This window comes from Oryctolagus cuniculus, chromosome 16 (genome assembly GCF_964237555.1).
Source record: "Oryctolagus cuniculus chromosome 16, mOryCun1.1, whole genome shotgun sequence".
NCBI lineage: Eukaryota > Metazoa > Chordata > Mammalia > Lagomorpha > Leporidae > Oryctolagus > Oryctolagus cuniculus.
Window position 1 is genome coordinate 3,025,090 of NC_091447.1, and position 24,254 is coordinate 3,049,343.

Here is a 24,254-nt window from a genome sequence, read left to right on the forward strand (position 1 = left end):
TACTGGTGTTGTCTGACATTCAATCATGAATGCTTCAACTCTATAAATTTAAACAGCTATACTGTTGGAGTTAATATTGCGGTACATCATTTCTGATTTTAATTGTTAAAATGAATATTCTTGGTAAGTACTACTCTTATTACTGCAAGTCTAAAAAATTCCAGGTAGAATGAAGATGGAATAAATCAACTTCTCTCTCTATATATGACAGTTTAAGAAACTTGGGCTCCAACAGAATAGTAAAGAAATCACTTGTCAATACTCACAAAGCTTGTTTATGCCGTGTCCTGAATCTGCTCTCTGTACCACTCCCACAGAAACATATGGCTAAACCATTGTTATGTCACATTACAAACTTTCAGATTAAGAAGAAATGAACATTTATTGAAAATTAAAATGCATTACATTTATGATTTTCTCTAGTGGCTTTTCTGACAATTTTAAATTATTTACAAAAACATTTGGTTCTATCTGTCTCTACTGAATTGCTCTTGATTCCCTTATCTCCTTATCGAGTCGCTCCAAATCCAATCCATCAACAAGAGATGTTTATCGCCTTGGACTCCTCCCTTGTCTCCATTTCTCCTGCTATTAACGTCAGTGCCTCAGTTCTGCCCTGGAAAGTAATATGAAAATACAGCGTGAAGACTCTAAGAGATGGACTTAATTACTTATGATGAGAGGAAGGTAACATCAGATACTAAATGACTTTAGTCAAGTTCTTCAGCTTCTGATTCCTTATCTGTAAAAGTATAATTATAACAGTTGCCATTTTCAAAAATTATATAAACTACAATGTGTAAAGAGATCAATATGTGGTCTCCAGCACATAGTAGGTACCCAAAAAGTGTTAGCTACTGTTTCTACAGTACCCTGGATTTGTTTCACTTGTATTCACCAATTCACTTTATAGCTTGAGTGAGTTTTGGAGGAAAAAATCTGATCATTTCTTTTTATTTTTTTTTTCCATTTTGGAGAGAGGGAGGGGGCAGAGAAAGCCTTTTATCTACTAGTTCACTCACCAAATGCCTATGACAGCCATGGGCAGGAACCATCCAAGTCTCCTATGTGGATGGCAGGGATCCAAATACTTGAGCCATCACCTGCTGCCTCCCAGGGTGTTGGAATTGGGAGCAGCACCAGGAGGTGAGCCCAGGCTCATGTGGGATGAAGGTGGTATGGTAGTATCTTTACTGCTGTGCAAAATGCCCTCACTTCTGTGGGCAACACTTGTGAGTCAAAAATGTTTATAATTTTCAATAATCTTTGAGAAGAAGCTACTTTTCTTTTTTTTTAAAGATATTATTTATTGGCCAGCACCGCGGCTCACTAGGCTAATCCTCCGCCTTGCAGCGCCGGCACACCAGGTTCTAGTCCCGGTCGGGGCGCCGGATTCTGTCCCGGTTGCCCCTCTTCCAGGCCAGCTCTCTGCTGTGGCCTGGGAGTGCAGTGGAGGATGGCCCAAGTGCTTGGGCCCTACACCCCATGGGAGACCAGGAGAAGCACCTGGCTCCTGCCATCGGATCAGCGCACTACTCCGGCCGCGGCGGCCATTGGAGGGTGAACCAACGGCAAAGGAAGACCTTTCTCTCTGTCTCTCTCTCTCTCTCTCACTTTCCACTCTGCCTGTCAAAAAATAAAAAATAAAAAGATATTATTTATTTACCTGAGAGGTAGAGTTGCAGACAGTAAGAGGGAGAAGCAGAAGAAGGCCTTCCATCTGCTGGTTCCCTCCCCAAATGGCTGCAACAGCTGGAGCTGAGCCAATCAAAGCCAGGAGCCAGGAACCAGGAGCCAAGAGTTTCTTCCAGGTCTCCCATGCAGGTGCAGGGGCCCATGCACTTGGCCCATCTTCTACCGCTTCCCCAGGCCAAAGCAAAGAGCTGGATTGAAAGATGAGCAGCTGGGACTAGAACCGGTGCCCATATAGGATGCCAGCGCCACAGTGTGGCCCCAGAAGTTAACTTTCTGGAAGATCCCATAGCTATAAAAAAAAGCTCTGCACATATTAAAAGATCTCTGAGGAACAATGGAAAGGAACTACCAATGACAACAGTGAAATGAAGGAATTCATTTCAAAACTAAGAGCTTCAAACATGAATTTCAGGTAGTATGCTAGATAAAATTATAAATGGGACAGATTGTAAGAACAGAAAGTGAAATTATTCATCGTTATGACCAGGACAACTTCAAAAAATCACTTTAATCACACTTTAAGACAGATTTAGGAGACTGGTGCTGTGGCATGGTAGGTTAAGCCACCGCTGGCAGTGCTGGCATCCCATATGGGCACTGGTTTGAGACCCGGCTGCTCCACTTTCGATACAGCTCTCTGCTATGACCTGGAAAAGCAGTAGAAGATGGTCCAAGTCCTTGGGCCCATGTACCTGCATAGGAGACCCAGAAGAAGCTCCTGGTTCCTAGCTTCAGATTGGCATAGCTCTGGCCATTGCGGCCAATTGGGGAGTGAACCAGTGGATGGAAGACCTCTCTCTCTCTCTGTGTGTGTCTCTCCTTATCTCTCTGTGTAACTCTGACTTTCAAATAAATAAATCAAACTTAGAAAAAAGACAGACTTAGTCTGGTAAAGCAAGAAGATAGAGTTCAGTATCAGGAAATTTCACTTTAATAAGACAAAGCTCCGAAGGGGACATGGTAACTGAAGGGAAAGGTTTGCAGAAATCTATCATGAAAGAAGGATTAGACCAGCCTGTGTTACTAATATTAGGATTTCTGTCAGTGGGTAAAAATAAAAAAAAAAATTATAACGAAGATTAAGTTTTCCACACTGAGATCATACTCACTAATTAGACCATATTCAGGACATACAGGTTCCTCGTCTCAGGGTAGGTTCAAATATAGAACCAAAAAGAAAATCTGCTTTGGAAGGATCTATCAGTTTTTACTCCCATTAGAGCTGCAAATGTACTGTATTTATGGAATACATCCTATAGGGATTTTGTTTTAGGTCCTGAATGGACTTTGACAGGATGCCATAAAGTGTTCTTTATTTAGATTTTGTAAAGAAAATTACAGAAATATCACACAGGTATTTGTGTTTCAGTAACTGGTGCTTAAATCAATTAAATGATGTCATCAATTGAGTGATATACTCTACAGATAAAAGACTAGACAACTTCTTACAGTTTCTGCTGTAGTTTTGACTAAGTGAAGACCAATGGCAGGGGGTGAGGAGGATGCTAAGAGTTAGAAGTAAATGTTTTTCATATTCAAAGAAAGAAAACAAAAAGACTGTTTTGACCAGTGTCTTCATTCATGACAAATAAACACCATTAGTTAAAATACATCAAATCTACACACACACTTTGAAACCAGCCAGTTAGCACCCTTGCTTTTGAAAGTTAGAAAATGACTGATAATCCCAATCTCCTGAAAGCCAGTCAGTGTGGGTTCCAGACAACACCCAGTCAGCCACTGTCCCACACCAATGACCATGATTCTTAATATCAGCTAGTCAATACCAGCCTTACTACTATGAACAAGTAAGGTGAAAGGCCTCCAAAAACTTGCCTCCCATACAAGTCCATCAATCTCCAAACAACCAGGATGTCCAAAACCTTATGGAAAATTAGCTCTGCCTTTGCAGTCACATTTTATAAGCACAGCAATCTTTTGTGGCAAAATACTGTTGTGTGTGTGTATGTGTGTTAGATGTCAAGTTAATGCACTGTGATGGTAATCTACAGAATTCTCTTCTCAAGGGTTCAGCCAAATTTCAGGTAGGGATGAGTTTGCATTCATGAGTAACAGACACTCTTTTGTGACTACTAAATTATAATAGACTCTTTTAAATTCCCTCAGTAGTTGCTATTATCCACTTGTACATATTTTTGCCATAAAATGTAAGGGTAGGGATGAGCATTTGGCACAATGGTTGAGCTGCTGCTTGGTATGCCCATGTTAGAGTTCCAGCCCTGTTCCAGATTCCATCTTCCTGCTAATATGCACCCAGGAAAGCAGCAAGTAATAGCACATATACTTGCTTCCCGGCCACCCATATAAGAAGCCCAGGCTAAAATCTAGACTCCTAGCTTTGGCCTTGCCCAGTCCTTGCTATTGATGATATCTGAGGAATAAAACTTCTCCGTTTCTTTTTCTGTAGTCTTCCCTTCATATAAATGAAAATAATTAATTTTTAAGTGCAAAAGCAAATTTTATGAAAAAATTTCTGAACAGTGGACATTTACTAAATAAGGAAAAATTATCTTTTGAATCTCTGTGTGTGTTATGCATTTGTTAATTCAGTTATGAAAAGGATGAGAATAGGGCCAGCACCGCAGCTCAATAGGCTAATCCTCCACCTGCGGCGCCGGCACACCAGGTTCTAGTCCCGGTCGGGGTGCCGGAGTCTGTCCCTGTTGCCCCTCTTCCTGTCCAACTCTCTGCTATGGCCCGGGAGTGCAGTGGAGGATGGCCCAAGTGCTTGGGCCCTGTATCCGCATGGGAGACCAGGAGGAAGCACCTGGTTCCTGGCTTCGGATCAGCATGATGTGCCGGCCGCCATGGCCACTGGGGGGTGAACCAATGGAAAAGGAAGACCTTTCTCTCTGTCTCTCTCTCTCTCACTGTCCACTCTGTCAAAAAAAATTAAAAAAAGAGAAAAGGATGAGAATGATATTAACCAGCTTATATAAGCTATGATCTTCAACAAGGATAAAGACAAAACTGTTTTTATGAAGAAAATTCAGATAAACATAGATATGGTAGCCTTCCATACTGGATATTTCTTATCAGTTCTTCAGCTCAACTGAATGAATGTAGTACTACTGAAAATTTCTGATGATTCTAAAATTTTGAGAAAATTTTCAAAAGCCAGATTGAAGCTTTAAAAATATTGATTTTAAATACTATTATAACTACTTTCTTTCTTTCTTTTTTTTTTTTTTTTTTTTTGACAGGCAGAGTGGAGAGAGAGAGAGAGAGAGACAGAGAGAAAGGTCTTCCTTTGCTGTTGGTTCACCCTCCAATGGCCGCCGCGGCTGACACATCGTGCTGATCTGAAGCCAGGAGCCAGGTGCTTCTCCTGGTCTCCCATGGGGTGCAGGGCCCAAGCACTTGGGCCATCCTCCACTGCACTCCCGGGCCATAGCAGAGAGCTGGCCTGGAAGAGGGGCAGCCGGGACAGAATCCGGCGCCCTGACCGGGACTAGAACCCAGTGTGCTGGCACCGCAAGGCGAGGATTAGCCTGTTGAGCCACGGCGCTGGCCTATTATAACTACTTTCAATGATATAAGTGTCTCAGCTTTATGTAGTATAAAAATGGATGCAAGTAGTCATAAAGCAGAAGAAATGCATTTGTTCGTTACAACATCTTTCTCATGAAAAGTCTTGTTAATAAAATGAAATTGGAGAGGCAATAGAAATTTCATTGCAGAGATTGTCTTAAGTTAGCAGTAATGAGGAAAAAGTACTGCTTTTGGTGCAGGTAGCGCAAATATAAATTTAGTGATTGCTGAAAGGTGAAGATAGTCTTTATCGGAAATTAGGGCAAAGCATGAATCATCCTACTGAAGTTGATGGCTGTCTGATGCATATTCTAATAATACTACTCAACCATCATTGGATATCCTTTCTATTGACACTAAAGTAGTTGTTTTCAAATTACACTCTTTAGGGGTCAGTGCTGTGGTGCAGTGGCCAGCATCCCATATGGGTGCCAGCTCCAGGCCTGGCTGCTCTAATTCACCTGAGAAAGCAGCGCAAGATGGCCCAAGTCCTTGGGACCCTTCACCCATGTGGGAGACCCAGAAAGACACCCAGGCTCCTTGCTTCAAACCAGCCCAGTTCCAGCTGTTGCAACCATTTGGGGAGTGAACCAGTGGATGGAAGACTGACTGACTCTCTCTCTCTCTCTCTCTTTCTCTTTAATTCTGACTTTCAAAAAGTAAATACGTCTTTAAAAATTACTGTCTTTAGTGTTTATTCTGTTCCAAATGAAAAATAAAAGAATGTGATTTCACTGCTACTCAGTATCCTGTATTTCACAAAACATCCATACACCATTTTATGAAAGTGAAATTGATAAAATTCTCCAATTTATTTAAGTTTCTGGAAAAAGATGTAAAAATATCATTGACACACCTAGTAACTCATTAAGAGTAGCCCAGATTATCTTTTAGCAATAAGGTCATGCAGTGTTCTTGAAATCTCTTTAGCTTTAAAAAACTCTTTAATGTGTTAAAGAAAAATTATGGAATATTGTATTGTTTTAAGTGTCAAGACTGTTCTTGAGGGGCATAGTAGGTAAAGCTGCCATCTGCAGTGCCAGCGTCTCATAATGGTGCCAGTTCAAGACCTGGCAGCCCCACTTCTGATTCAGCTCTCTACTATGGCCTGGGAAAGTAGTAACAGATTGCCTAAATCCTAGGGTCCCTGCATCTGCGTGGGAGACCCAAAAGAAGCTCCTGGCTCCTGGCTTCAGATTGGCTCAGCTTGGCCATTGTGGCCATTTAGGGTGTGAGCCAGTGGATGGAAGTTCTCTCTCTCTCTCTCTCTCTCTGCCTCTGCCTCTGCCTCTCAGTAATTCTGCCTTTCATATAAATAAAAAAAATCTTTAAAAAAAAGACTGTTTTGTAAAGGGGTATCATCAGTTGTAAAAGAGAAAATAAATTTCAATTCACAGTGTATAATTGTTAGGTCAATTGTATAACTATCTTTGAAATGGATGATTAAATTTATGTAAATAGATGTTAGTAAATAGTAGGAGCCCAAGTAAAGTCATGATGTGTAGTACTGAATAATAGAATAAAAGTTAGAAATAATGCTTTTTTGGTAGAAAAATGTGATCAAGATATGCAACATAATGTTGAAGAGTGGAAAAGCAAATGATAGCATGAAAAAATAGTATTATATCTTTCCACAAAACCAATTTCAAAGTCAATTCTCAGAGTTATTAACAGTGCAACTGAACAAAATGCTAATGCTGAGTATTTTCTAATGGGTACTTAAGAAACCTAAGGACAAAATAAGTTAGATATAACCATAGTAGAAGCTCTTTTATGATGAAAATAGAGTATAAGTTGTAACTAAAATAATTTCATAGGTAAATTATGCAAAAAACGAACTATTAAATAGTGTATAACCAAAATATCAAGGAAGCAATTAAGACAGGTGATTAAGGTGGTCAAATTATTTTAGATAAAAAACAATTTTTACTATAAATATGCCCTATGAATGTTTTAGATTTTATCTTTCAGTGTGCAATATATATCTAATTAGAAATGACTCAGATTTAACTGGGCATTTTATATTTTGTATTTGCCTGAAATGACAACACCTCAGTGCTATACAAACATAAAGTATTTGCATGTGAATTTTGAGACTGGAGGTCAAGTGGGCAGTGCTGCTGATCTGGGCCAGCCTTGGCTAATCCTGTCTGATCTCCAACATCGCAGTCTGCTGTTCTCAGATGACCTCACATTTTTATGTCTGTTTGCTGACTGTTGAGTGGGCATTTGGCACAGAATTGAAGTCAGTGCTTGTTACTCCTGCATCTCATACAGGAACGCCTGGGCTTACAGTCTGGCTCTGCTTCTTTAAATGTCTTTTTTATTAATTAATTAATTAATTAATTTTGACAGGAAGAGTTAGGGAGAGAGAGAGACAGAGAGAAAGGTCTTCCTTTTTCCTTTGGCTCACACCCCAAGTGGCCATTAGGGCAAGCAGGTTGCTGCCGGCGCGATGCGCCAATCCGAAGCTAGGAGCCAGGTGCACTCCTAGCGGGTGCAGGGCCCAAGGACCTGGGACATCCTCCTCTGCACTCCCAGGCCACAGCAGACAGCTGCACTGTAAGTGGAGCAACCGGGACAGACTCCGGCGCCCCAACCTGGACTAGAACCCGGGGGTGCCAGCGCAGCAGGTGGAGGATTAGCCCAGTGAGCCATGGCACTGGCCCTTAGAGCAGGTTTTACAACTACCAAGAACTTATTGGGTATTTTATTATAAACAAGAACACACACTTGCACACAGCTGCACACCCATGAGGGAAAACAACTTGAAACTACTTCATATGCCTATACCAAGGTAGGGGACATCTTCATCTCCTGTTTGTGCTGCTTCCTTCATAATACACTGGGAAAACACAACAGGTCTTGGAAACCTGCATTATTTGACTATAGTCTCAGATAAGAGGAAGAGTATTATTATTATTATTATTATTTTGGCAGGCAGAGTGGAGAGTGAGAGAGAGACAGAGAGAAAGTCTTCCTTTTTGCCGTTGGTTCACCCTCCAATGGCCGGCGCACCACGCTGATCCGATGGCAAGAGCCAGGTGCTTCTTCTCCTGGTCTCCCATGGGGTGCAGGGCCCAAGCACTTGGGCCATCCTCCACTGCACTCCCGGGCCACAGCAGAGAGCTGGCCTGGAAGAAGGGCAACCGGGACAGAATCCGGTACCCTGACTGGGACTAGAACCCCGTGTGGGGGCGCCGCAAGGCGGAGGATTAGCCTAGTGAGCCGCGGCGCCAGCAGAAAGAGTATTATTTTAAGCATACTAATAAGGCCTACTCTGAATTTTTTTTTTTTTTTTTTTTTTTTTTTTTTTACCGGCAGAGTGGACAGTGAGAGAGAGAGACAGAGAGAAAGGTCTCCCTTTTCCGTTGGTTCAACCCACAATGGCCGCCACGGCCAGGAGCCAGGTGCTTCTCCTGGTCTCCCATGTGGGTGCAGGGCCCAAGGACCTGGGCCATCCTCCACTGCACTCCCTGGCCACAGCAGAGAGCTGGACAGGAAGAAGAGAGACCAGGACAGAATCTGGCGTGCCGGTGCCACAGGTGGAGGATTAGCCTAGTGAGCCGTGGCACTGGCCCACTCTGAAATTTTTTATAGTTGGCCCTTATATTTTTCCAAACATGGTGGCTCTTCAGGGACTCTTCCTCAAGAGGGTTTAGCCTGGCCCCCTAAAACCCAGGGACCTATTGGACACCTGCCCACTGGCCTCTATTATGCAGCTGATCAGGGAACGGTGGGACCCTCAGGCTGCCCCAGCCCTATAGGCCCACACATGCCCCGCATCCAGCTCCTTCTCTACCAGGCACCCTGGGTCACTTGCTTCATCGCTCAGTTCTAACCTAGTGTTCATGAAGGTGAGCAATGTGATGGCATCTAGGGGCAGGGTCCTGGCCCTGTGGAGACTATCTTACATCAGCAAAGTTGTTTCTGAAATTGGCCCCACACTTTGGATGACAAGGGGGCAGAAGACTCTCTGCAGGACGCCAGCCTACCTGCAACTAGGCAGCTGCTCAGATCTTCCTCCTCCCCAGGCTCCACCTGCTCCCTCTCTTGGCAATGCTCCAAACAAAAGGTGGATGTTGGTGAAGGGCCAGAGGCACTTGGAGTTTAAGATCCCAGGGCTCTGTGACCACAGGCATAGCACAAGGTTGTGTCTCTCTTCCTTCATGCAGTATCCGAGTCTGTAACTGCTCATCCTTGGCCTTGGTGTCTGCTCACTCCTTGACCCACCACATCTTCAGGGCCCTTATCTTCTCAAAGCTGCAAGACAAAAATTCCAACATAAAACAGCACTGGATAAACACAGGGGACTGAAAAGAAAAGGAATTTCAAATGATATCTCCTTTGAAGAAATCACACAGGGGCCGGCACTGTGGCATAACAGTCTAAGCCTCTGCCTGTGGTGCCAGCATTCCTATGGGCACAGGTTCGAGACCCGGCTGCTCCACTTCCGATCCAGCTCTCTGCTATGGCCTGGGAAAGCAGTGGAAGACAGCCTAAGTCTTTGAGCCCCTGTACCTGCATGGAAGACCTGGAGGAAGCTCCTGGCTCCTGGCTTCATATCAGCACAGCTGCAACTGTTGCGACCATTTGGGGAATGAACCAGTGGATGGAAAACTCTGTCTCTCTCTCTCTCTCTCTCTCTCTCTTCCCTTCTGCCTCTCTGTAACTCTGACTTGAAAGTAAATAAACAAATAAATCTCTTTTAAAAAAGAAAATGAACTCCAGATCACTAAATTATCAAAAATTAGTGACCTATAACTGCAGAGGAACATAGAGGGAGGGAAGAAGGGAGGGAGGGAGGTATGCTGGACGAGTGGTATCATGGAACCAGCCCAATCACAATGGTGTCCTTCAGGGACAGGATGGCCAGGGTCAGCCTCCTGATTCCCCTAAATAGTCAACCCCAGGATCCTGGGGTATCTCTAGGGCACAGGTGAAAAATATGATCTATAACAGATGTTCTATGTATTCAGGTTTGTCAGTGATCTCTGTACTTGCTATACAAGGTCCAAGGTACCTATAGGTCTCTACATCCTGCCCTTCCACTTCCCTCAATGTAATTACATTTTGTAACAACATCTAAGGATTTTCATTTTGAATTAAATTTGGTGCAGTGAATCCCCACACAAGCCTCCCAAATATTCCTAAGAGCCCATATTCTGCACCTATCCCTTTACTGACCAGAACTGGAGAGTCCAGGGATAAAACTTCCTGCCACATGACAGTCCTCATTCCAGCACTACTGATCAAGCCTGACTCCTCCTGCTGTGACCCTGCCCCAGTCCAACCTGGTGCTGTCAGCACATGGCACCAGGGAGTCCTCCAGGGATGGTGAGGAGAAGAGCAGCTAACTGAGCACAGCCTTCTTGGGACCTTGAGTCAGGCAGGGCCATACAATCCGTAAGAGGAACAAGGACTCCTGACTGGATTCAGGTGAGGATTATGGGATGAATCACTGATTTCTCCTGACACTCATGCCAGCAACACTGAGCTGATGCAGAGAGTACCTAAGAGTTCTGGGCATTAGGAGGCCCCCAACTCAGAATGCTATGCATCCCTGTCACCAAGAGCAGCTCCCTCTCTGCAAATCCTGCACCTCTCTGTTCACCTCTGGCCCCTGCAGTGGCTGCAAGGTTGGTGTGTTTGGTAAGCTCTAGTTCCTGCTATGTTCCAGCTGCTTCCTGTTCTTCCTGACCCAGTGAAACATGCACTGGACTCACGAGTGCACTTCCTGTGTGTGCCTGTGTGCACGTGCATATGCCCATGAGTGCCCCCACTGTGTGCATGTTCTACCACTCCAGCAGGGCCTCGCTTCTTCTTCTTTTGACAGGCAGAATTAGAGAGAGAGAGAGAGAGAGAATGGTCTTCCTTTTTCCGTTGGTTCACCCCCCCAAAGTGGCTGCCACGGCTGGCGTGTTGCGGCCGGCGCACTGTGCCAATCTGAAGCCAGGAGCCGGGTGCTTCCTCCTGGTCTCCCATGCGGGTGCAAGGCCCAAGTACTTGGGCCATCCTCACTGCACTCCCAGGTCACAGCAGAGAGCTGGACAGAAAGAGGAGCAACCGGGACAGAATCCGGCGCCCCAACCGGGACTAGAACCTGGGGTGCCAGTGCCGCAGGCAGAGGATTAGCCTAGTGAGCCGCGGCGCCGGCTGAAGGCCTTGCTTCTTCACAGTCAATGCATACAAGTCCTTGTCACTGTTATGTCTTTTTTTAAAAAAATATCTTTTATTTATTTGAAAGTCAGAGTTACACAGAGAGAGGAGAGGCAGAGAGAGGTCTTCCATCTAATAGTTCACTCCCCAATTGGCCGCAAAGGCCAGAGCTGAGAAGATCCAAAACCAGAAGCCAGGAGCTTCTTCCAGGTCTCTCCTTAGGGTGCAGGGGCCCAAGGGCTTGGGCCATCTTCCACTGCTTTTCCAGGCCTTCGCATAGAGCTGGATGGGAAGTGGAGCAGCCGGGGCTAGAACCGGTGCTCACATGGGATGCTGGCACTTCAGGCCAGGGCGTTAACCTGCTGCACCACAGCACCAGCCCCAACTGTCATGTTGGGTGCTATCATGAATGAGGGTGTTATTTGTTGCAGCAGGTGCTCATCAATTTCCCCACCATACTCCATGGGCCACCATGGGGATGTATATGGGGGTTGGCAAACTTCATAGCTGTGAGGAAGCTCACCTATTACTAGAGGGGCTAGAGTGCTAGGCACAGAAAGACAAAAATGATTTCTTTTTTTTTTCTTTTTTTTTTTTTTTTTTTTTACTTATTTGACAGGTAGAGTTAGTGAGAGAGAGAGAGAGAGAGAGAGAGAGGTCTTCCTTCCATTGGCTCACCCCTCAAATGACCGCTACCGCCGGCACTGTGCTGATCTGAAGCCAGGAGCCAGGTGCTTCTTCCTGGTCTCCAACACAGGTGCAGGTGCCCAATCACTTGGGCCATCCTCCACTGCCCTCCCAGGCCACAGCAGAGAGCTGGACTGGAAGAGGAGCAACCGGGACTAGAACCGGCGCCCATATGGGATTCCAGCACAACAGGTGGAGGATTAGCCAACTGAGCCATGGCACTGGCACAAGACACAAATGATTTCACCCAAATGGGAATATAGTAAAGTCGACCTCATGGAAATTAAGGGTATATTGGTGGTTACCAGAGGATGACAGGAGTAAGGAGGGAGAGAGGATAGGGAAAGGCAGATGGTACAAACGGTAGATACTAAGCTATTCATAGGAGATGGAGGTTCTAGTGTAGTTCATAGTAAAGCAACTCTAGGTAATGATAATGCATTGTTTATTTTAAAAACTAGAGGAAAGAGCTTTGAGTATTTTCCACACAGTAACCACGTGTGAGGAGACATGTTTGTTTACCCTGACTTGAATGTAATGCAATGTATGCATATCCTAAAACATCAAATGGTGCCCCATAAATAGTAATTTTTAATTGTTTTTTATAGAAATTATAAACTTTTATTTCAGTTAAAATTCTAAAAACATATAAATTTTAAAAAGCCAGAGAAAGGAGAGAAAAATAATTACTTAAAAGCACAACCAAATAAATAATAGAGAACAGAACAGAATATAAATGAAATGTAAAATGGATTATAATAGAAAAATTAACATTTTGAAAAAACAAAGATAAGTCAACACCAGGGATTTAATTTAAGAGCAATTTTATTTTCTAAAAAATATTAGGATCCTAATACAAGAATATTAGGAAAAATAATAAATAAACCGTATATTAGAGAAGAACTCAGATTGGAAGGTGAGCATGAAAAAGTCAAAGATATTTATTTTAGGAACAAACAAATGGAAATAAAATTTTTACAATAAAATTAAAAAAATACTTGGGGACAAACTTGATAAAGGCTATGTATTACTAATATACTATGAAAAATAAAATATCAATGAGAGTGTATAAACAAGATCCAAAAGGATTGGAAAAGTACAACATGTTCATTGACTATAAAAGTCCACATTGGGGTGGTCACTGTCATGCACTGAGTTGAGCTGCCATTTCGGATGCACATTCATATCAGACTGCCTGGGATCAAATTCCACCTCCCAAGGTTATCTTGCTATCTGACAGTGTGTTTGGGAGGCAAAGTTGATGTACAAATTCACCATGTGAGGATATCTAGATGAAATTTCTGATTCCTAGTTTTGTAGGTATTTGGAAAGTAAACACAGATGGAAGATCAATCTCTCTTCACCTCTCTGTTACCCTGCCTTTCAAAACTCTAAGTTTTGAAACATGTGTTGAAATAAAATATAAAAACTCAGTTATGAAATAGGAATTGCCCTAATTAATTTTAAAGTATAAAGAAATTATATCACAGAAAAGAAATGTCATTACATAATTCCAACAGCTCTTTGCATGTGTATGTGTGTGTGTGAGTGTATCTGTGTGTGTGCACTCATGTGAAAACTGAAATTGTTATTCAAAAATGTATTTTAAAATGCAAAGGATATAAAATATTCAAGCTAATTTTCATAAAGGCAGGCCAAATATTGTGCTTATAAACTACCTGATTTCAGAATTATAATGGCACTGCACTAATTTGATTATATAACCCGTAGAGTCAAGAAACTGACCTGAACATTCAGCCTGTTGATATTCAACTAAGAGACTGCTGTAATCAAAAGTTAAAGGTCAAAATTTTGGGGTTGGCGCTGTGGCATATCAGGTAAAGTTGTTGCCTGAAGTGCCGGCATCCCAAATGGGCACCAGTTCAAGTCCTGGCTGCTCCACTTCTGATCCAGCTCTCTGCTATGGCCTGGGAAAGCAGTGGAAGATGGCCCAAGTCCTTAGGCCCCTGCACCTGCTTGGGAGACCAGAGGAGGCTACTGGTTCCTGGCTTCAGATCAGCCCAACTCTGGCCACTGCGGCCATTAGGGGAGTGGAAAGGTAAATGGAAGACCTCTAATCTCTAATTCTCCCTCCCCCGCCCCGCCTCTGCCTCTCTGTAACTCTGCCTTTCAAATAAACAAATATTTTTTAAAAGGTCAGAATTTTTATGAATGATGCGGAACACCAAGATTGATGGAAATAAGTTTACTTTGATCTCTGCACAGCAACCCATATACACTCACATATACACACTCACTTTAGTAAATTATAGACTTTATGGCAAAAACAAAAACAATTAAAATTTGACAGCAAATATAGGAGAAAGCTTGGTGACATTAACATTGGCCAATAACTCTTAGATATCAAATAAACACACACATCACAACAAAAAATAGTACTACATAAATATTTTAATATCTCATTCCTCAGAAACACCATATTCTATCATGGGCATCATAACAGTTTCAGTAAACGACAGAGTACATATGACCACAGACATCCCATAAAATTATATTGCCTAGTGAAGCCATAGTGGTCTTGGCTTCACATACATTCTGTGGTGTTCATCAGTAACAAAATTTCCTGATGATGTACTTCACAAGATATATCCTCATAATCATGTGACACGTGACCACTATATGGAGGCCACAGAATTGGGGAATTCAGTCACTGCAGCTACTGTTCCCAGTTCACAACAGGGAGGGTGGAGGAGCACTGAGTCCCAGTGTCAATGTGGTGCTGACCTCCCATCTGATACCCTGAGATATGTGCACTCAGGTGAATCAGTCACCTACTGCAGCCTGTGACACTGGAGGCTCCTTCCCCTATGAGGTTTCTGGGTCTGCCCACTTGGGCCTGGAGTCATGACTATGCTTGGGGAGACTTAAGTGGCAATGGCTGCTCCTTCTGGGACTCGGTTGAGCATGCTCATTAAGTGATGTCCACGTAGCTGTCGTCTGTCTGGAATACCACATGCCATCAGTCCCCCAATAGAATCCCACAAATACAGGATCCTCCCCCACCCAAAAATATGGAAGATGACGCACAGCCCTGTCTGCCCAACTCTGTGGGCTGTGATTGTTTCCCCCATGCTCTGCCAAGGCCACCTGCCATTTCCATGTCACTGGATGCCAGGTGCCACCCTAGCTGAGCTGCCAGGATCCAGGCCTATAGCAGGCTCCAGAGCACCGGGCAGGCCATGAGCCCTGGGTGTGGGAGAGGTTCCCAGCTCAACTGCACCTTTAACAGCGGACAAGTGACTCCTTGGAGGGGCTCCAGCAGGAGCTGGCATGTGCACCTGTCCCCACCAGTGCCATCAGCCCCAGTGCAGCTGTGCCAGCAAAGGCACCTTCCTCCTTCACTGAGACTCAGCCTCTGACATTCTGCCTCTATCCTGCTTGTCCCAGGCTGGGACCTTCGCACTGTCTTTGGGCTGCAGGAGCTCAGGGTCTGTCTGGACCATGCTTTGGTGGCTGGCTGAGTCCTCCGATTGCTGTGACAAAACATTGCAGCGGCTTGGAGACATGAGAATTCATTGCTCATGGATCTGGAGGCTAGGAGGCCTGAGGTTGATCCAGTGTCTGTTGGGCCCCCTTCTTGGTTCACTAGGGATGCCTTCCCATGATGTCATACCACAGGGCAAGGGGAAACTCTGGCCTTTTCAGCCCTCTCAGAGTGCCCTACTCTCAGTTGTGAGGACACCATCCTCATAATCATCTCACCCCCTCCACGGCCCCTCCCCTGACACACTCACCTTGGGGGTCAGGTTCAACACAGGAATTTGGGATCACACATGCTGAGGCCATCACTGAGGACCCTAGCTTTCCCACCCTGTCTTCAATTCAGTGACACACACAGGCCATAGAAGAGGGCCTGTGGCTTTCACACCCTGCCTTAAGTAGACAGCCAGGCTGTCCTTCATCTCTTTAGCACTTGGTAGCAAGTAGCGGTAGCCAATCAACATCCAACTAGCATGACTGATCTTCCCCTGCAGCTGCAGAATGCCAGGAATGTACACTCAGGTGCCCCTCTCCTTCTGCCTGTTCCAGAATGCCATTCTCCCGATGCTGCAGATTGTCAGGGGCCACACCACGGCCCCCCAGGTGTAAGAGAGGGGCCTCAAGTCTGAGCCTGGCTGCCCCTTCTGATGCTGGGGCCAGGGATATTGCATCCCTGATGTGCCCTGGGGACACCACATTGGTGGCCTCTAAGACCACAGATGTCCACGGGGGGAGCTGTCAGGGCCCACCCAAGTAGAGCTCCACCCCAAACTGCCTGCTTCCTCCTTGTGGGCTGCAGATCCTGCCATCACACATTCCACCAGCCCCTGTCACCTGCAGGTTGCAACAGGATGACAACCTCTAGGCCATGAGGGCATTCCAGGAGTTTGTGGAGAGCAAAGGGATGCAGGGAAGTCACATTGCCAGGCTCCCTCATGTCAGTAATGAAGGGGCTCCATTGTTCCTCTCTCTCTTTTATCCACAACATCTATGACCCAGCATTGGCTCTTGGTGCTTCTCCCCTCCTATGAAATGCAGACCACTCGCACACCTTGCCCCACCCTGGGATCTTTGGAATCTGCAGATGACCTCAGACGTGCACCCACTGCCCAGGAAGGACACAGTCCAGACTGCTTCCTGCTGTCACAACCCTGACCCATTCCCCTGCTCCTGCTCTGAAACAAGCTTGATGGACTCAGAAGAGCAATTCCTCTTCTGCAAAGGGTCAGCCTTGCAGTTGTCACAGCTCCCAGCTGCCCCTCATCATCCAAGGGCGAGCCCTCCCAAGCAGGAACAAGTGAGAGTACCCTCCAGACTCTTTGAGAAGCAGGGGCTGTTATTCCTGTCCTTAACTGAGATGTTGCCAAGAAAACAAGTTGTGCTCCACAACAGAGAAAGCTTCTGAAAGTGACAGATACTCGGGCCATTCCCCTCAGAGTGAAACCCTGGAACTCTGTGTGGGGCAGGCCTCTACTGCTTTCCCAGGACCCACCCTGCACAAACAGGTAACTACCTAACCCTTAAGTAGCTGCTGTGTGAGAATAAAAGCTGCTGGTCTCTCTGTGCTGGTCTCAGGCTCTTCCTTGCTGATCTGTCTCAGACTCTGTGGAGATTTTAGGGGGATGTTTCCACTAGAGACTCATAGAATCTGTGAATCATAAGTGCTTTTCTTCTCCTTCCCAGTGTTCATCCTTCTCAGATCAAGATGTGCTGTCTAGTACCACAATGTCCACAGATGTTCCCACAGTGGGCACTGCTGTGTTTTCCTTTCATTTAGAAACTGTCAGTTAAATGTGTTGTATTCAAAGGCTGAAGGAGAAAAACATACTGTTGTCTGAAATACCATTTCATGGAGCTTCTACCCCTCTACCTCCAGCAACAGTCATCCCACACTCTGTGGGTCAGGTATTGTGGTTCAGCAGATTAAGCTGCTGCTTGGAATGTCAGACTTCCATATTGGAGAGCCTGGTTCAAGTCTTGGCTACTCCACTTCCAATCTCCTAATTAGGAGCCTTATTCTTGATGGCTGAAGAACTTGGGTTTCTGCCACCCGTGTGAGAGACCCAGATGGGTTTCCTGGCTCCTGTCTCTTGACTTTGGCCTGTCCCAGACCTGGCTGTCACAGGGGAATGAACCAATGGGTGGAAGATTTCTCCCTCTCCCTCTCTCAAATAAATAAATAAATATACCCTCTCTGCAATGAGAACAAAGAAGGCAACCCCCTTATTCCCCATCTCTTCAGTCTGCACCTGGCAAAATACCAGAGGGGATGTCTCCACACCATCACTGAGGCAGGATGGCCACTTCATGGGGAGGACCCAGTTGTACAGGAGTTCTCAGCACAATAGGACGGGAGGAGAATGAGTGTTGAAGATTCTCCTGGAGGGGACAGTGGCCCAGCCAGCCACCCTGCTGGAGTGGGAGCCCCACATGGCCAGGCTCCTGCCCTTCTCAGGCACACATCTGATGGATTCAGTCTGGCACAGCATCAGCAGGTTCCCATGGCACAGCCCCCTTCAGGATGTGCTTCTGAAATGACAACCTGACAGTCAGAACTCTGTTTTAGAACACTCGAAACTCCGTCTTGAGAAAGCACCCCCTGCTGTGATGCTGTGAGACTATGGTCTGGAACTGAGAAAATAACAGTATAGTGCATCCCACTTGGCAGAACATAGAAACTCACTAGCATAATTGCTCACACTTAAAACTGATATGCTGTACCTGGGTTAATGTTTTTTTTTTTTTTTAAGATTTATTCTTATTTATTTGAAAGACAGAGTTACAGAGAGAGGTAGAGACAGAGAGAGAGGTCTTCAATCTGCTGGTTCACTCCCCAGATGGTCGCAACGGCTGGAGCTGTGCTGATCCGAAGCCAGGAGCCAGGAGCTTCCTCCAGGTCTCCCATGTGAGTGCAGGGCCCCAAAGACTTAGGCCATCTTCTACTGCTTTCCCAGGCCATAACAGAGAGCTAGATTGGTAGAGGAACAGTTGGGACTAGAACCAGTGCCCATATAGGATGTCAGCACTTCAGGCCAGGGCTTTAACCTGCTGCACCACAGCGTTGGCCCCCTGGGTTAATGTTAAAATTGTTATTTATGGGACTTAAAGGTTAAAGCCTCGGCCTGTAGCAGAGGCATCTCATATATTCACTGGTTCAAGTCCTGGCTGCTCCTCATCTGATCCAGTTCCTTGCTAATATGCCTGGGAAAGCAGTATAAGATGGCCCAAGTGCTTGGGCCCCTGCAACTGCATGGGAGACCTGGGAGATGCTCCTGGCTCCTGGCTTTCAATTGGCTCAGCTCCAGCCATTACAGCCATTTGAGGATTGAACAAGTAGATAGAACACCTCTATCTCTCTGTGTGTCTGTACCTCTTCCTGTTACTCTTTAAAATAAATAAATTTTTTTAAACTTTTTATTTAGTAGATATAAATTTCCAAAGTACAGTTTATGGATTACAATATGGCTTTCCCCCCCCATAACTTCCCACCCACCCACAACCCTCCCATCTCCTGCTCCCTCTCCCATTCCATTCACATCAAGATTCATTTTCTATTATCTTTATATACAGAAGATCAATTTAGTATATATTAAGAAAAGATTTCATCAGTTTGCCACCACACAGAACACAAATTGCCAAATACTGTTTGAGCACTAGTCATATCATTAATTCACATTGAACTACACATTAAGGACAGAGATCCTACATGGGGAGTAAGTGCACAGTGACTCCTATTGTTGACTTAACAAATTGACACTCTTGTTTAAGGCACCAGCAATCTCCCCAGGCTCTAGTCATGAGTTGCCAAGGCCATGGAAGCCCCTTGAGCTCGCCGACTTTGATCTTATTTTGTCAAGGCCATAGTCAAAGTGGAAGTTCTCTCCTCCCTTCAGAGAAAGGTACCTCCTTCTTTGATGGCCTGCTCTTTCCATTGGGATCTCACTCACAGAGATCTTTCATTTAGGTCCTTTTTTTTTTTTTTTTTTTTTTTTTTGCCAGAGTGTCTTGGCTTTTTTTTTTTTTTTTTTTTTAACAAATATAATTTGTCTATGTCCCACTTATTGATTTAGGTCAGTACTTGGACTAATGTCAAGATTGTAATTGATATTAGTTTCACATAGGCCTTAGGTTAGCTTGACCCCAGCAACCATGTATTCTCCATCCCCTCCTTGTGGTTTTTGTCTTTATAAACCCCGTTGCTTCGAGCTTCAGTGTCAAGAGTTCCTTAGAGCATAGGCCTTCTCTCTACCACCAGCAATAAAGGACCATCAAATCTTATCAAAGTATGGTGCTCTTCTGTTCACACTCATTCAGGCACAACACTTCCACACAGGAACCTATGCAGAAGAGTCCACCACCAGGAGGAGTCCTGTCCTCAGGATCAGGCGAGGAGATGCTTCTGCCCAGGGGCTCTGTAGGAGGGGTAAGGTTCTCACTTTTACCTGAGCCACACAGGAGGGGTCTCCTAAAGCTCATGGAAACACACACTAGGAAGAAGCCAGGCATTGATTCCAAACTTTTCTTTTGTACCAAGTAAACTTATCTTTAATTTCATTACTTCATGAACTCAGGTTTCCTGTCTGAACACTCCAGGTGGTCCTGAGTCATTGTTGCTACATTTAGAACCCAGGAAAAGGAAAAAGAGGATCTTAGGGAGAAACTGAATCAGAATGGAATGTGTACTTTAGTTTAGAGTAACAAAAGTTAATTTCTGGCCGGTGCTGAGGCTCACTAGGCTAATCCGCCGCCTTGTGCACCGGCACACCGGGTTCTAGTCCTGGTCGGGGCGCTGGATTCTGTCCCGGTTGCCCCTCTTCCAGGCCAGCTCTCTGCTGTGGCCCAGGAGTGCAGTGGAGGATGGCCCAAGTGCTTGGGCCCTGCACCCCATGGGAGACCAGGATAAGTACCTGGCTCCTGCCATCGGATCAGTGCAGTGCGCCGGCCGCAGCGCACTGGCCGCAGCAGCCATTGGAGGGTGAACCAACGGCAAAGAAGACCTTTCTCTCTGTCTCTCTCTCTCACTGTCCACTCTGCCTGTCAAAAAATAAATAAAATAAAAAAAGTTAATTTCTTAGCTCTGAGAATTCCACTGCAGTGATGTAAATGTGAATGTTAGGGACTATCATTGCTATGTTTGCAACAGCTCCATTAATGTAAGCACATTTTAGTGTAAAAATTTAAGAAATACAAGGCATTTGAAAAAACATGCATATTCAGCCAATCAGCATCACTGATAAATTCTACCTGATTCTTAAAAAAAAATACCAGGCACTCCAGAAAGAGTGTCAGTAAATTTTTAGTCAATCTATTAATGAATAGATTTAACTCAATTCTTATACAAATGTGAGAGAAGAATGTGGATATTTGACTAGATTTTTGCTAATTAAAATAATTATAAATACCTGAAAAAAAGAAATTGAAAGAGAAAGTAATAATTCTTAGCACATATGGTGAGATCAGCCTTACCCTAAAGTCAAGGTCAAATAAGACACAGTAAATAGAGAAAAAATACTCATTCTTAATGACATAAACATAAAACTGTGGTAAAACACTGCCAAGAAATAATATACCAAATAAAAAGGTAATATATCATGAACAACTTAATATCAGATATGCAATATTAGTTTATCATTTAAATAAAATCAATTAACAATTCAGTATACTAACATACTGTAAATGAAAAGCCATATAAACTAAAAGTAGAGGCAGAAAAAGTATTAAAAATAAACTCTATATCCATTCATAAAATCAATACAATGTAATTATATAAGGAAACAGCCTTAACCTGAGAAAGGGTACTTTCAGATAACCCACAGCTAAAATGATGCTTACACTTTGAACTAAATGCTCTGTCTTGTTCCTTCTAATGACAATATTCTGTGTTCTCTATCTCACACTGATTCCTCCCCCTTTTTATTCATATTCGCTACCAAGTTATACCAAGTACTGACATAAAAACTTATTTTCCTCTGTCCAGTCACAATCATACTACTTAGTTGTGCCTTAAACAGCTAATCATCATAGTATTACAAAGACAGGTTATCTCTTTTCCATCATGGCATTTCACAGCATTTTAGAAAAGAATATATGTCATGATTCTTGGTTTTTTTCCTAATATTCTGCATGAGGGCCAGGAAATCATGTTGAAAAGTAGAACAGAAAAGAAAAATGAAGCCATGTATTTCTTCATCTTCCAAACACATATATTTTAAAACTGATGGGTCAGAAAAGACAATGTACCAGGCTGGCGCTGTGGTGTAGTGGGCTAAGCCATCATCTGTAGCACTGGCATCCCACATGGATACTGGTTCACGTCCTAGCTGCTCCATTTCCCATCCAGCTCCCTGCTAATGAGCCTGCAAAGCAGCGCAAGATGGCCCAAGTGCTTGGTCCCCCGCACCAACGTGGGAGCTCCTGGCTCATGTTTTTGGCCTGCCCAGGCTTGGCTGTTTGCGGCCATTTGGAGATTTAATCAATAAATGGAAGAAGATATCACTATTTCTGTCTCTTCTCTCTCTGTAATTCTTTCAAATTTATTTATAAATAGATAAATCTTTTTTAGAATGTTTAAAAAGACAATTTACATATAACATTAAGGTCATGGAGAGATCTTAGCAGATTAAACAATTTCCAAAGAATAATATCTTGAGTAAATTCTGTGTCTTTCTCAGTAGAGAATGCAGAGATTATGCTTAAAGTTGATCATTCAAGGAATAGACATGCTTATTTACTGAATCACATATGAGATGATGGGGTTGTTATCAGGGAAGCAACTTGCTTTCTATTTTGTACTTTCATATTGTTTGAAATTATTATGCATAAACAATCATACATGTGCACACATGCAGAAAGAGAAGAAAAAGAACAATGTAACTCCTAATCAGTTAATTATGATTTAATTTATTCCTTTTCCCTGAGTTTAGATTGCCTTTTAGCCAACGGACATAGTAACATGTTTCTCAGAAGTTGTTTTCATGATCTGTGTGCATGTGTTATATACCTATACATCCTATACATCCAACACTCAAATTTCATTAAACACGAGGCAAAACCATAGTTGTCATACTATCAATACAGAGTTTAGAACCCTCAAACAGCAATATATTTTATTATTAGAGATTACTTTTAATCATTTAATAAGTAACTATATGTTTAAAACCAAGAGTTTTAAATTCTCATCAAATAATTATTTTATACAATTTTTGTGATGTTTTCCTTGGAATAACCTCAATAAAGGAGATCTGTGTGTGTGTGTGACAGGCAAAGTGGACAGTGAGAGAGACAGACAGAGAGAAAGGTCTTCCTTTACTGTTGGTTCACCCTCCAATGGCCGCTACGGCCGGCACACTGCGGCCGGGGCACCGCACTGATCTGATCGGAAGCCAGGAGCCAGGTACTTATCCTGGTCTCCCATGCGGGTGCAGGGCCCAAGGACTTGGGCCATCTTCCACTGCACTCCCGGGCCACAGCAGAGAGCTTGACTGGAAGAGGGGCAACCGGGACAGAATATGGCACCCCATCCAGGACTAGAACCCGGTGTGCCAGCGCCACAGGCGGAGGATTAGCCTAGTGAGCCGTGGCACCAGCCGATTTTTGTGATTTTAGGAAGTGATGGAACATGGTTATACTGATCAATCTTATCATGAACCCATTTGTGAAAAAGAAGTCACAATTTCCTTGGCAGTTTTGGACAAATATGGATAACCAAATCTTCATTTTACAGGCAGAAGTCTATTTCCTGGTAGCTGTTACTCAGTGGTTCCCATCTAAGCATATTTGAACCCATAACTTTCTCCATCCCATCAAGTGCATTTTCCTGGTCCATGTGGAAAGGATATCCTTGGTGCCACTGGCTGTTCTGATGGATCTTTGCAAACTCAGATAACAGAACTTATGATTTCCTGGTCTATTGGAAATGCCTTTTGTCTTGATCAATGGCTTGTTAAAACATACAGAAATGCTAGGAGTCAAATGTAGGAGTCAAATAAGTGGAATAGAAAAAAGCCTTGAATAACAATAGGCTTGCAGGAATGATTATAGGTTTATAGTGTATGGAATCTTAATTTACCTTCTGATTACATGCTGAACATTATATATATTACATATGTACATAAATTTATAATTATATAAAGCACAGGCATAAGTGTAAAATTTTTTAGTCTATATTTTCATATAATATACATTCATAATGGTATAATATTAAACACAAATGAAAAGACTGATAAACTACATTATCTCCTTAAGACTTCCATTTAACAAAGTTTAAAAATTAAAAAATTTCTGAGAGAATGCTGAGATATAGAAAATAATTTTATCTGCATTAAATTAGAATTCTATGAAACTATGAGAAAAATCTCACAATAAAAGCTGGCATAGAGGCCAGCTCTCTGCTGTGGCCAGGGAGTGCAGTGGAGCATGGCCCAAGTCCTTGGGCCCTGCACCCCATGGGAGACCAGGATAAGTACTTGGCTCCTACCATCGGATCAGTGCGGTGCGCCGGCCGCGGCGGCCATTGGAGGGTGAACCAATGGCAAAGGAAGACCTTTCTCTCTGTCTCTCTCACTGTCCACTCTGCCTGTCAAAAAAAAAAAAAAAAAAAGCTGGCATAGACTAGAAAGAGATAACTCATAAAATAAAAAATACAGTAAAAAATATAGAAA

General features: G+C 43.8%; 1 long non-coding RNA gene across 2 annotated transcripts in view; it reads right to left on the reverse strand.

Moving 5' to 3' along the window:
* Positions 1-6,728: 6,728 nt before the first annotated feature.
* LOC127487776 (uncharacterized) overlaps positions 6,729-24,254 on the reverse strand; it is a 44,585-nt gene continuing 27,059 nt past the window's right edge. For both annotated transcript variants that reach the window (XR_011383033.1, XR_011383032.1), the window contains exons 3-4: positions 9,243-9,510; positions 6,729-6,754 (exon numbers count right to left, since the gene is read on the reverse strand). This is a non-coding gene — a long non-coding RNA (uncharacterized lncRNA). The remainder of the gene's footprint in view (positions 6,755-9,242; positions 9,511-24,254) is intronic.